The 8,416-nt window shown below is 39.8% G+C and overlaps 1 long non-coding RNA gene across 1 annotated transcript; it reads left to right on the top strand.

The window, feature by feature from the left end:
* Window positions 1–4,008: 4,008 nt before the first annotated feature.
* LOC115902446 lies at window positions 4,009–7,983 on the top strand. Its single transcript, XR_004060608.1, has 4 exons — window positions 4,009–4,082; window positions 4,259–4,285; window positions 4,541–4,599; window positions 7,865–7,983. It is a non-coding gene; the product is annotated as an uncharacterized LOC115902446 (long non-coding RNA).
* The last annotated feature ends 433 nt before the right edge of the window (window positions 7,984–8,416 follow it).

Below are 8,416 nucleotides of genomic sequence, written 5' to 3'. Positions count from 1 at the left end.
TGCATTTTACCAGACTTACTTTTTTTTCTTCTTCTTCTTTTTCTGTATATCATTGTAGTCTCTTGCCCCTGCAGTATTTTAGTACCCACTATAGAATATGGCGACCGGTAGATCTACCAGGATCTGTATCAAAATGCCAAAATCACTCACACAGAAAACTACCTCTGTGCTATTCTTTGAGTATCTCTCAGACATGGAGGAAAATTGCTTTGGGAAAGGCTTTATCAATTAAACTGATTAAGAACTAAGTTAATAATAATGATTGGCCATAGCCTGCCATGTGGTAACTTTGTGATATATTTCTCACGCCTGCCTTGTCCTTTTGGCTACAATTGCCTGACTGCACGGATAACCAAATACCTTGCTCTTTGTGGATGCCAACCACAAAGGACAATTGGTTGTCCTCTCTACATTTATCTAAAACCATTGTAGCTTTTCTTTGGTCAGGCATACTTAAGGAAATACACAAATCTTCATGTGTGTTGGGTGGCTCTTCCTGTTCGTGCCACTTGTGCTATATCCCACAGTTCTGGTCCAGTTTGGTGCTGTTGGGGGATGTTTGATGGGCACAGAGGCTGGGGGTACTGGGGTCATAAGATGTACTGCTGGATAAAACAGAGCTGGGAGAAATAGAGTTTCCTAACACATTATGGGAATGCTGTATGAAGAGGCTTTTGCCCTCCAGATGGCCATGTCTAAATGGAGGCAGCAGTATCCAAAGGGGGAGGATATCAACTTCTCAAGGGTTGCCAGCTTGGGCTGTTGACTGTTGCGGGTCTGTTGAGTAACGTGACGAGCTATAGTGATCACTTTACACACAAATGCATCTCAGTCCCTTGCTGGGGCTTGACATCAGGCAACAGGCTTATGTTTTATGAGTATTAAAATGTCATAGCTTTAGTACTAACTTGTACAATTTCTGTTATAACTCCCCCACCCTTGCTTCTTCTTTTATGTTAGAGTTAGAAGAATGGTTACAATCTTTATTGTCCCTTAAAAATGAGCTTGGAGACGTTATTATAGAAGTGGGGTAATCTCAACAGAATGATAAGATTTGCAGTATTACTGATGGGCTCAGCTAAGCCAATAAAATTCTAGAAAAAAAGGCCTAAGCTGCAGGAATTTGCAGGATTTATGAGTTCTTGGCACAATTGGGAGTAACTGTTTCCATGAGTGGCCGTTTTATCAAAAACAAAAAATTAGAGTTATGTAGCACAAAATGTTTGCTATGGTGGAAAAAGTCCTACTTTCTGGATTACTCTTGGCTCGATCTGTTGTCAGAGCTAATCACACTGAGCAGTTCATCTGTTTATTACCATAATATTGTATTTACAGCATGCATAAATACAGCTCTTTTCATATTAAGCCTGATAGCTGCTTTATACCTGTCTTTTATCTATCGCTCTTACATTTCTAACCCACTTATTGCATTTGCAGATACTGCAACAAATTTATGTCTTTTATAAACCTAACAGAATGCCTCGTGTACTGATTGATGGAAAATCAGTTGCTCAGTTGCCAGGCAATGATTGATTTTCCAACACAGCTGCTCTAGCTGTGCTACAGATGCTACTTTTTCTCAGATATCATAAATGGTGTTGTAAGCTATTGAATATGATCCTTAATTGTAAGGATCTCTGAGAAATCAGTCATTTCAGTACTAAATGGCCATTTGGTCATTATCTTCAGCTATGTTTTGTGTTTTTGTCTAGTAAACCTGAAATTAGCTGTGCTGCTTGGAGATTGCTTTGGTCTATTTTGCAAGAAGCTGGTTTGAAATCTGTGACATAAGTAAATGCTTGTCACTAAAAATTACAGTTCCTTACAAAATACTGTAACCAATAGCATGTGCTGATGACAGCAAGCCTTTTTCCTGGAATGCATTTCAGATTCCAGTATTTTATTTCAAACCTTCCTCAGCTGTGTATGACTAATAAATAATAGAGGAAAGAATAACTCAACAGAAAATTTGCAGACCTTCTTTTGATCTGGGGAAGCAGACTTTAGTTGCTCAGCATTCTTTTAGATGACCTTCGTAATTTAGTTGTAGGCTGTGATTTGGGTCTGCTATCCATTTCCACACCAGCATACACTATTAAAGTCAAGCAATATCAATAATTCATACTCTTATGGCATCAGGGATATCAATGAGAGGGAACATTTGGATTTGCTAAAATTAAAAGTGCAATTCTGCTTAAGGTACAAGTGCAACCTTAAGGCTTTTAATGCTCATTATGAGAGAGGAAATTAAGCCAAGTTTCATGTTTCATGGAAAGAGGAGCTGTAGTTTGTAGGTGTCCTGTCATTTGTACATTAGCCTCCTATTCACAACACGGTAATGTGTCTCCTTGCTAAAATAGACTTGTTGGCAGACTGGGTTCTTTTCCCTACCTTTCTCAAGAAAAGCACTTCTCGGTGCTTTCTCCCTAGTATGAAATCTGATACTTCTTAAAAAGCCAGTTGCTGATACTGACAGCATGGCTCGTTGCAAAGCAGGGAGAACTGAAACATGGTCTGGATTCTACACCTGGTTTTGCCACTGCCTTGTGGACAAATCCCTTTGGTGTTCTGCATTTAATTAAAAGTTTCTCAGAGGTGCTGTTCAGTGTCTAGTCCCAAGCGCCTCTGATTTCAGTCGGTCAAAGCATGGAAACAATATCAGTAGGAATCTAAAATGCAATTCATTCCACCTCCAGCTTCTAGAACATGATATTTTCCTTGGGGTTTTCTCTTTGAAAAGTAATTTGATGTCTACTTTGTCTAGTCTTGTCTTCTAATAAATATATGTCTAAATGGTATAAAATGATAGATTATTTAATAGCCTGGTAGACTTCCATGCAATAATTTTTGGAATAGTCATTTATTCTTGCCTTCTGCATTAAGGCAATATCCTCATGCACACCAATTTCTTCAAAGCTGATATTTTTCCAAAACAGCAATAAAAAGCCTCCCCACTTTTTACTTGTAATTGATACCTTTCAAAGCCAGTCTACTAGAGACATTTTAGGATAAATTTACTCTTTCCTAATGTAAGCTTTCTTTTTCTACTGCCTTCTCCTTCAAGAGAAAAGGGTCACCTCTACTTTTCCTTTGGTAGCTTGCTCAGCTTTTCAACATCTTGCAATTTTAGATGCAGCTGTAGGAGAAGGAGTCCCAAACCAAATTCCCAGTGGATTTGCTAGTTTTTACGCAAGAATGTCCTTCTAACTTAAGTATTTCCCTCTTTCCATATAGCTGGTACTGAGTGGCTCTGTCATTTTAGGTTTCTGTTACCATCAAGTAGGCTGCAAGCTGTACTCACTGCACAGAAATTAGAAAAGATGGTTTACAGTTGCAGTTGTGTGATGATATCTGGGCAAACACTGAAAATAAAGATGAACTGTGGCCTGGGTTGTCCTCATGTAAGTTTGTGCATGCTCATGTCAGGCATTCAACAGTAAGATTCACATTTTAAATTCAGGTTTATTTCAGAAACATGGGTAAGCTGTAGGATCAGACTATGAGCAGATGGCTTTGGCAGTTGTGTGTGAACAAACAGCCTGGTTCTTCTGGTGTGGAGGAGAACCCAGACAGAAGGGATGGCAGCACTTCCATTTAGTATTTGGTATTGATGTTGCAAGGCAATAAGATAAAGTGAGATCCTTTCCATTGCTGCATGTCCTGTTGGTACATGAAAGAAATTGCAAAGAGTAGATGAGGATATCTCAGGGGTACTTTGGTCTCTTCAGTGAATGCTGTGGATTGGCTTTGGTTACCGAGGGAAAAGCAGGTTTTTAAAAGAAGAAATTTGTTTTCCTGACGCTGTGATTCATCTTTGCCCCCACTGTTACACTTCCCTGAACCTCTCTGTATTTTTGCTGTGAGTGAGGACTTAGAGAACTGACCCTTCGGTTATTTTGGTTTGCTCTTGGTAGAAGTGCTGCTCTTGCTTTTTGGAGGAGGTTGCAAAGAGCTGTTTCCTGGCAATAGAAGTAGTTTTCACTGTGATCTCCTGATCCACAGGAATGTGTGAGAGACAGGTCGTCATACAACTTGACTTCAACTCCCATATCAAGTCTGGAATTTTATTATGCCAATGTCTGGTAAGTGACATAGCTTTCTACTTTCAATGGAGCTCCATCAGCCTTTGGCTCTGGGGTGCATGTGGCATTCTTAATACTTCTGAGATATGTCTCATCTTCTTTTAAAATTTTATGTATTACAACATTCTTGGAATTTTTTTTGTAATCTTTTCGTATTCTTTGCTATCTGTTTCCAGCTGCCAAGTAATGAGGCTATCATAATGGTAAGGATATCCCAGTACAGCTTTTGCTATAAACTGTGGAAAGGAAGCTCTTGCTATTCCTCCTGAATGCTGCTTACTAGACCAAGCCTTGCTTTGATACCTTGCTTAGCTATGTAAGTCATTACTCAGTACTCTGTCCTCTGCTTAGAACTTTTCCAAATTGCCATTTTCCTTTTCTTGATCATATATAATGCATCTAGTTCCTTACCCTGAGTTATATTATTAAAAAGACTGTGTTTTCCCCCTTTTCTTTAGACAATTCAGATCACATTGTGTGAAAGATCTACAACTACCCTCATTTACCACCACAGAAGGTTTGTGTTGAACTTTTTAAGCATCAAAGCGATTTGGAAAATAGATGTCCCATACTTCATGAAGGAACTTAAACTTCAACTGTGTTCCATTTATTCAAAAAAGAGTTTCACTTTCTTCTTTTAAATTAAACTGCAAATCACAGACATGTCATAGTGTTCTCCCTTTTCCCTCCACACCAGACTAAGCAGAGGATTCAAGCTACCTCCAGCTCCCACTCCCCTCCTATTCCTTTTGGGATTTGTGACATTGGAGATATGTGGCGACTGCTGAGGAAATTGCCCTAAGTGATATTGGAGTAATTCCCCTTCATTTTAGTAATAAAGGTTGCATATGTTTTATGAGAATAGCACCCCTGCAGTACAGAGAGCTACTGTGATCCATCACTTTAAATCAAGAAATCATTTGACACGTTTATTTCCTGAACAGGAAGTGTTCTGTCAGATCAGCTGGAAACCCTGAAATTTGTACATGTTAAGATGAAAGTCAAAATAGCAGATGCTGTTATTTTACTGGTCTGGTTCCGTTTTCCTAGGAAGGCCACTCTACCATTGGGATGCTGAAGAAGTATCTATTTCTTTCCTTTGAGAATGTGTATGTCTGAAGAAATTTATTAAAATAGGCATAGGGATTGCAGTTAGTAATTTTTAGAGAACTGTTTATCTGATCATTATGTGGTAAAATCGGATCCAAAATAGAAATATACTTCAAATGTGTCATATATAAAAGTGGTCTCGTCAGAAAAAAAAAGAAGTGAGAAAATTTCCCATGTCATTTTAATGAGAGAGTTATAAAGTATATTTTGCAAATATAATGCAGATTGTAGTTGACTCATAACTGTATACTCAGCAAGACCAAAATTGGACACTTTGAAAAGCACTGGTAAGCAGGGAGATGGCAAGGATGGTCAATTCCACTTAGCTTGAAGGCATCAATTGCACAAGAACATTTCTGTTTAGGTTGTGGGCATCAAAGGGGCTTCCAGCCTGACTGTTAGTTGTGTATGTGTAAGAACTGACTGAGTATTCTCAGGTTAGTCAACTGCAGCTTAAACATTACTGACATAAAACCTATGCTGGAGATGTGTGAGCCTTGCATGCCAGCTGTGTTTTTATTGGCCGTCTGCAACTTCAAAGGCTTTCCTACTCCAAAGCCCAGGCAGGTACCCTGGGCTGCCCTCAGACCTGCTTTCCTGGCTTATTGATTCTCAACATGGCTTTACCTACAAGTCAAGCTATTTGTTTTCAGAGAGCAATATCCTGAAAATATGTTCTTATTAAGCCGCTTAAAATTTTAAAATTTTTTATGTCATTAATAAATATGTGTTGCTGTTTTCCCCCCTCTTTGACTTCTGTTATTTCACCTGTCAGAGAGATCTGTGTAAGTAACAGATGCCTGAAGCATTTTGACAGGGTGTTTGTTTCTGTTTCCAGCATAAAACCCATGTGATGACAAGCAGACAGTAAAAGAGATTTGCCCCAAATGTGCTAGAGCCCCGCTTTTCGTCTTCCCTCTCCCAGCTGAAAATTAGCTTTACTGTTATTACTTTGGCGCGTGCCTTGCTTAAAAAAATTCCCTCCCTGGCTAGGTGAAGGGGATCTTGGTCTTCCCTCTTTTTGAACAGGTGTTCTTTGGCAAGATTCTTTGTGTGGTCAGGAAGAAATGTGAGTGTCTCTAGGACTATTGTTGAATATATGAGGTCTGTCAGTCATCTTGAACACACAACTATCAAACCTCCTGAACAGCTGAGAAGAAATCCCTGAAATATCTGTAATGCTCCTTAAAGTCAAGTACAGCCAGTATGTCTTGAAATGAATTTGAAAAGTTTACCTTCAGTTTTCTGTGAGTATCAAAAGCAAAGATATTGAAGCATAACAGTGGCTAAATTTGCCCTAGCTTGTTTTTGGTTTCAATAGAATGGCTCACTTATTTCAGACAACAGCATTTAATTTTTGTACTTAAGATATCTAATAATTAGATAAATCTAATATTCTACTGGTAGGGTTTGTGAAGTAAGCCAGGTTGATTACCATTGAGAAAAATCAATGAGAGAAACTCATTGATTTTTAAGTTTTCATTTAGAAATAGGTATCTTTTATCTTTATAGTATCTTTGCCTGCACTGCCAACATTTCAGTGAATCTCCCTGTGGTCAGCAGTACCTCACAATCAGGCTTTATAAATTCAGTCATACCTGTCAGTGTATCTGCAGCACATTGGAGCCTTGCAACTTGTTCATATCATAGAGTGGAACAGGGTTTAGAGATGTCCAAAGAACAACACTCAGGAACCAGATGGAAAATTGCCCCATGTGTCTCAATTAAATAATCCATCCATTTTCATGCAGAAAGATGGCTGTTGTCATATGGTATTAGCCCCAACATTTTCCTTACAGTACTGTGGATGTGCCCATATGGGCAGGTGGTATCTGAAACATTCCACTGAATAGTTCTGCCCCTCAGACTACAGAGTAGTCTGTACTGTACTAAGGCCTGTCCCTTTTTACACCAAAGCAGCAGCTAGTCAGATGGGGTCCTGAGCTGGGGTGAGGGCTTTGGATACTCTTATAAAATGGAGTAGTAAAGATCTGGTTGTTGAAACTGAAAAATGCATTAAGCATCCAACTGAATTTCCTCATTGTTCCTTATCCTTACTAATAAAAACTTGGCAAAGCAGCAGTGTATCTGCTTTTCTGAAGTTTTTGTCCTAAAGTCTGGGGATTAAAGTATAAGCAATGAAGGTTTGTATGAGTACAAAGAACATCTTTGCTCCATGTTTTCAGATGAACTGTCCCCTGGCTGATTAAGTGTCAGGACTGTAGCTGGACTGCAAGATGCTGAAATTCATTTCTGCCCCAATATGTTTAATGTTCATTTTCAGGCATAAGCCTGCAGATAAAATCAGTTCAAAATCTGTAAGTCAACATGGCAGAGAGATTTTAGGGCAGCCTACCTGTCTGGACATTAGTGGAGGAAAAGCCCTTTGAAGTCACAGACGGCCAATAAAAATGCAGCTGGCATTCAAATCTTAAACAACTCCAGCACTGAGCTTTTACATTGCTGGTGCTTCAGTGAAGGCTGAAAACTTTCAGAAAGTGCCTTTGGACACTGGTCCACAGTAAGCTTGTGTACCCTACAGTATGACCAAACTTCATCACCCTTATTTTCTTGCCAATAAAAACTGTATTTGTGGAAAGCTCTATGCTGCTGCTTGTCCAGGGACAAGCATGGCAAGATCCTGCATGTCCTGCATGGTTTCCTCTCTGCAGGACAGGACACCGGATGAAGAGCTCCAGAAGGTCTGTTTGTGCCAAGGCTGGGCAGTCACCCAGGAGGGAAGAGTGAAATTCCTGCTGATGTCTCAGAAGTGGGGTCAAGCATTTCACAGGCTGATACAAGTGAGTACTTTGGAGTCACAGAATCTTAGAATAATTTAGGTTGCAAAAGACCTCAAGGATCACAAAGTCCAGCCATTAACCCAGCACTGCTAAGTCCACCCCTGAACAGTGTTCCTAGGTGCCACATCTACACAGCTTTTGTTTTTCTTTCCCATTTGTAAATTTCCTGACCTTTCCCCTTCTGCAGGGTGGCTCTGTGGAGGCTGCTTGGCACAAAAAGTCAGGAATGAGCTGAGCTCCACTTCCCTTGGCCTGCAGGGGGAACTGGAAGAGCTGGTATGCTATGTCTCTCTTTTGACCCCTTGGTGGATGCAAATTCTTTCCAGAGCCTTGTACAGCTTCTAGCAAAACAATACAGGGGTTTCTGAGCTTACTGGCACAACTGGAATGCAAAGATGGATGAATTAAGTTGGTATGGCTGGC

This window comes from Camarhynchus parvulus, chromosome 3 (genome assembly GCF_901933205.1).
Source record: "Camarhynchus parvulus chromosome 3, STF_HiC, whole genome shotgun sequence".
Lineage (NCBI taxonomy): Eukaryota > Metazoa > Chordata > Aves > Passeriformes > Thraupidae > Camarhynchus > Camarhynchus parvulus.
Note: the sequence above shows the minus strand (reverse complement) of the source record. Positions and strands in the feature narration are given on the sequence as shown.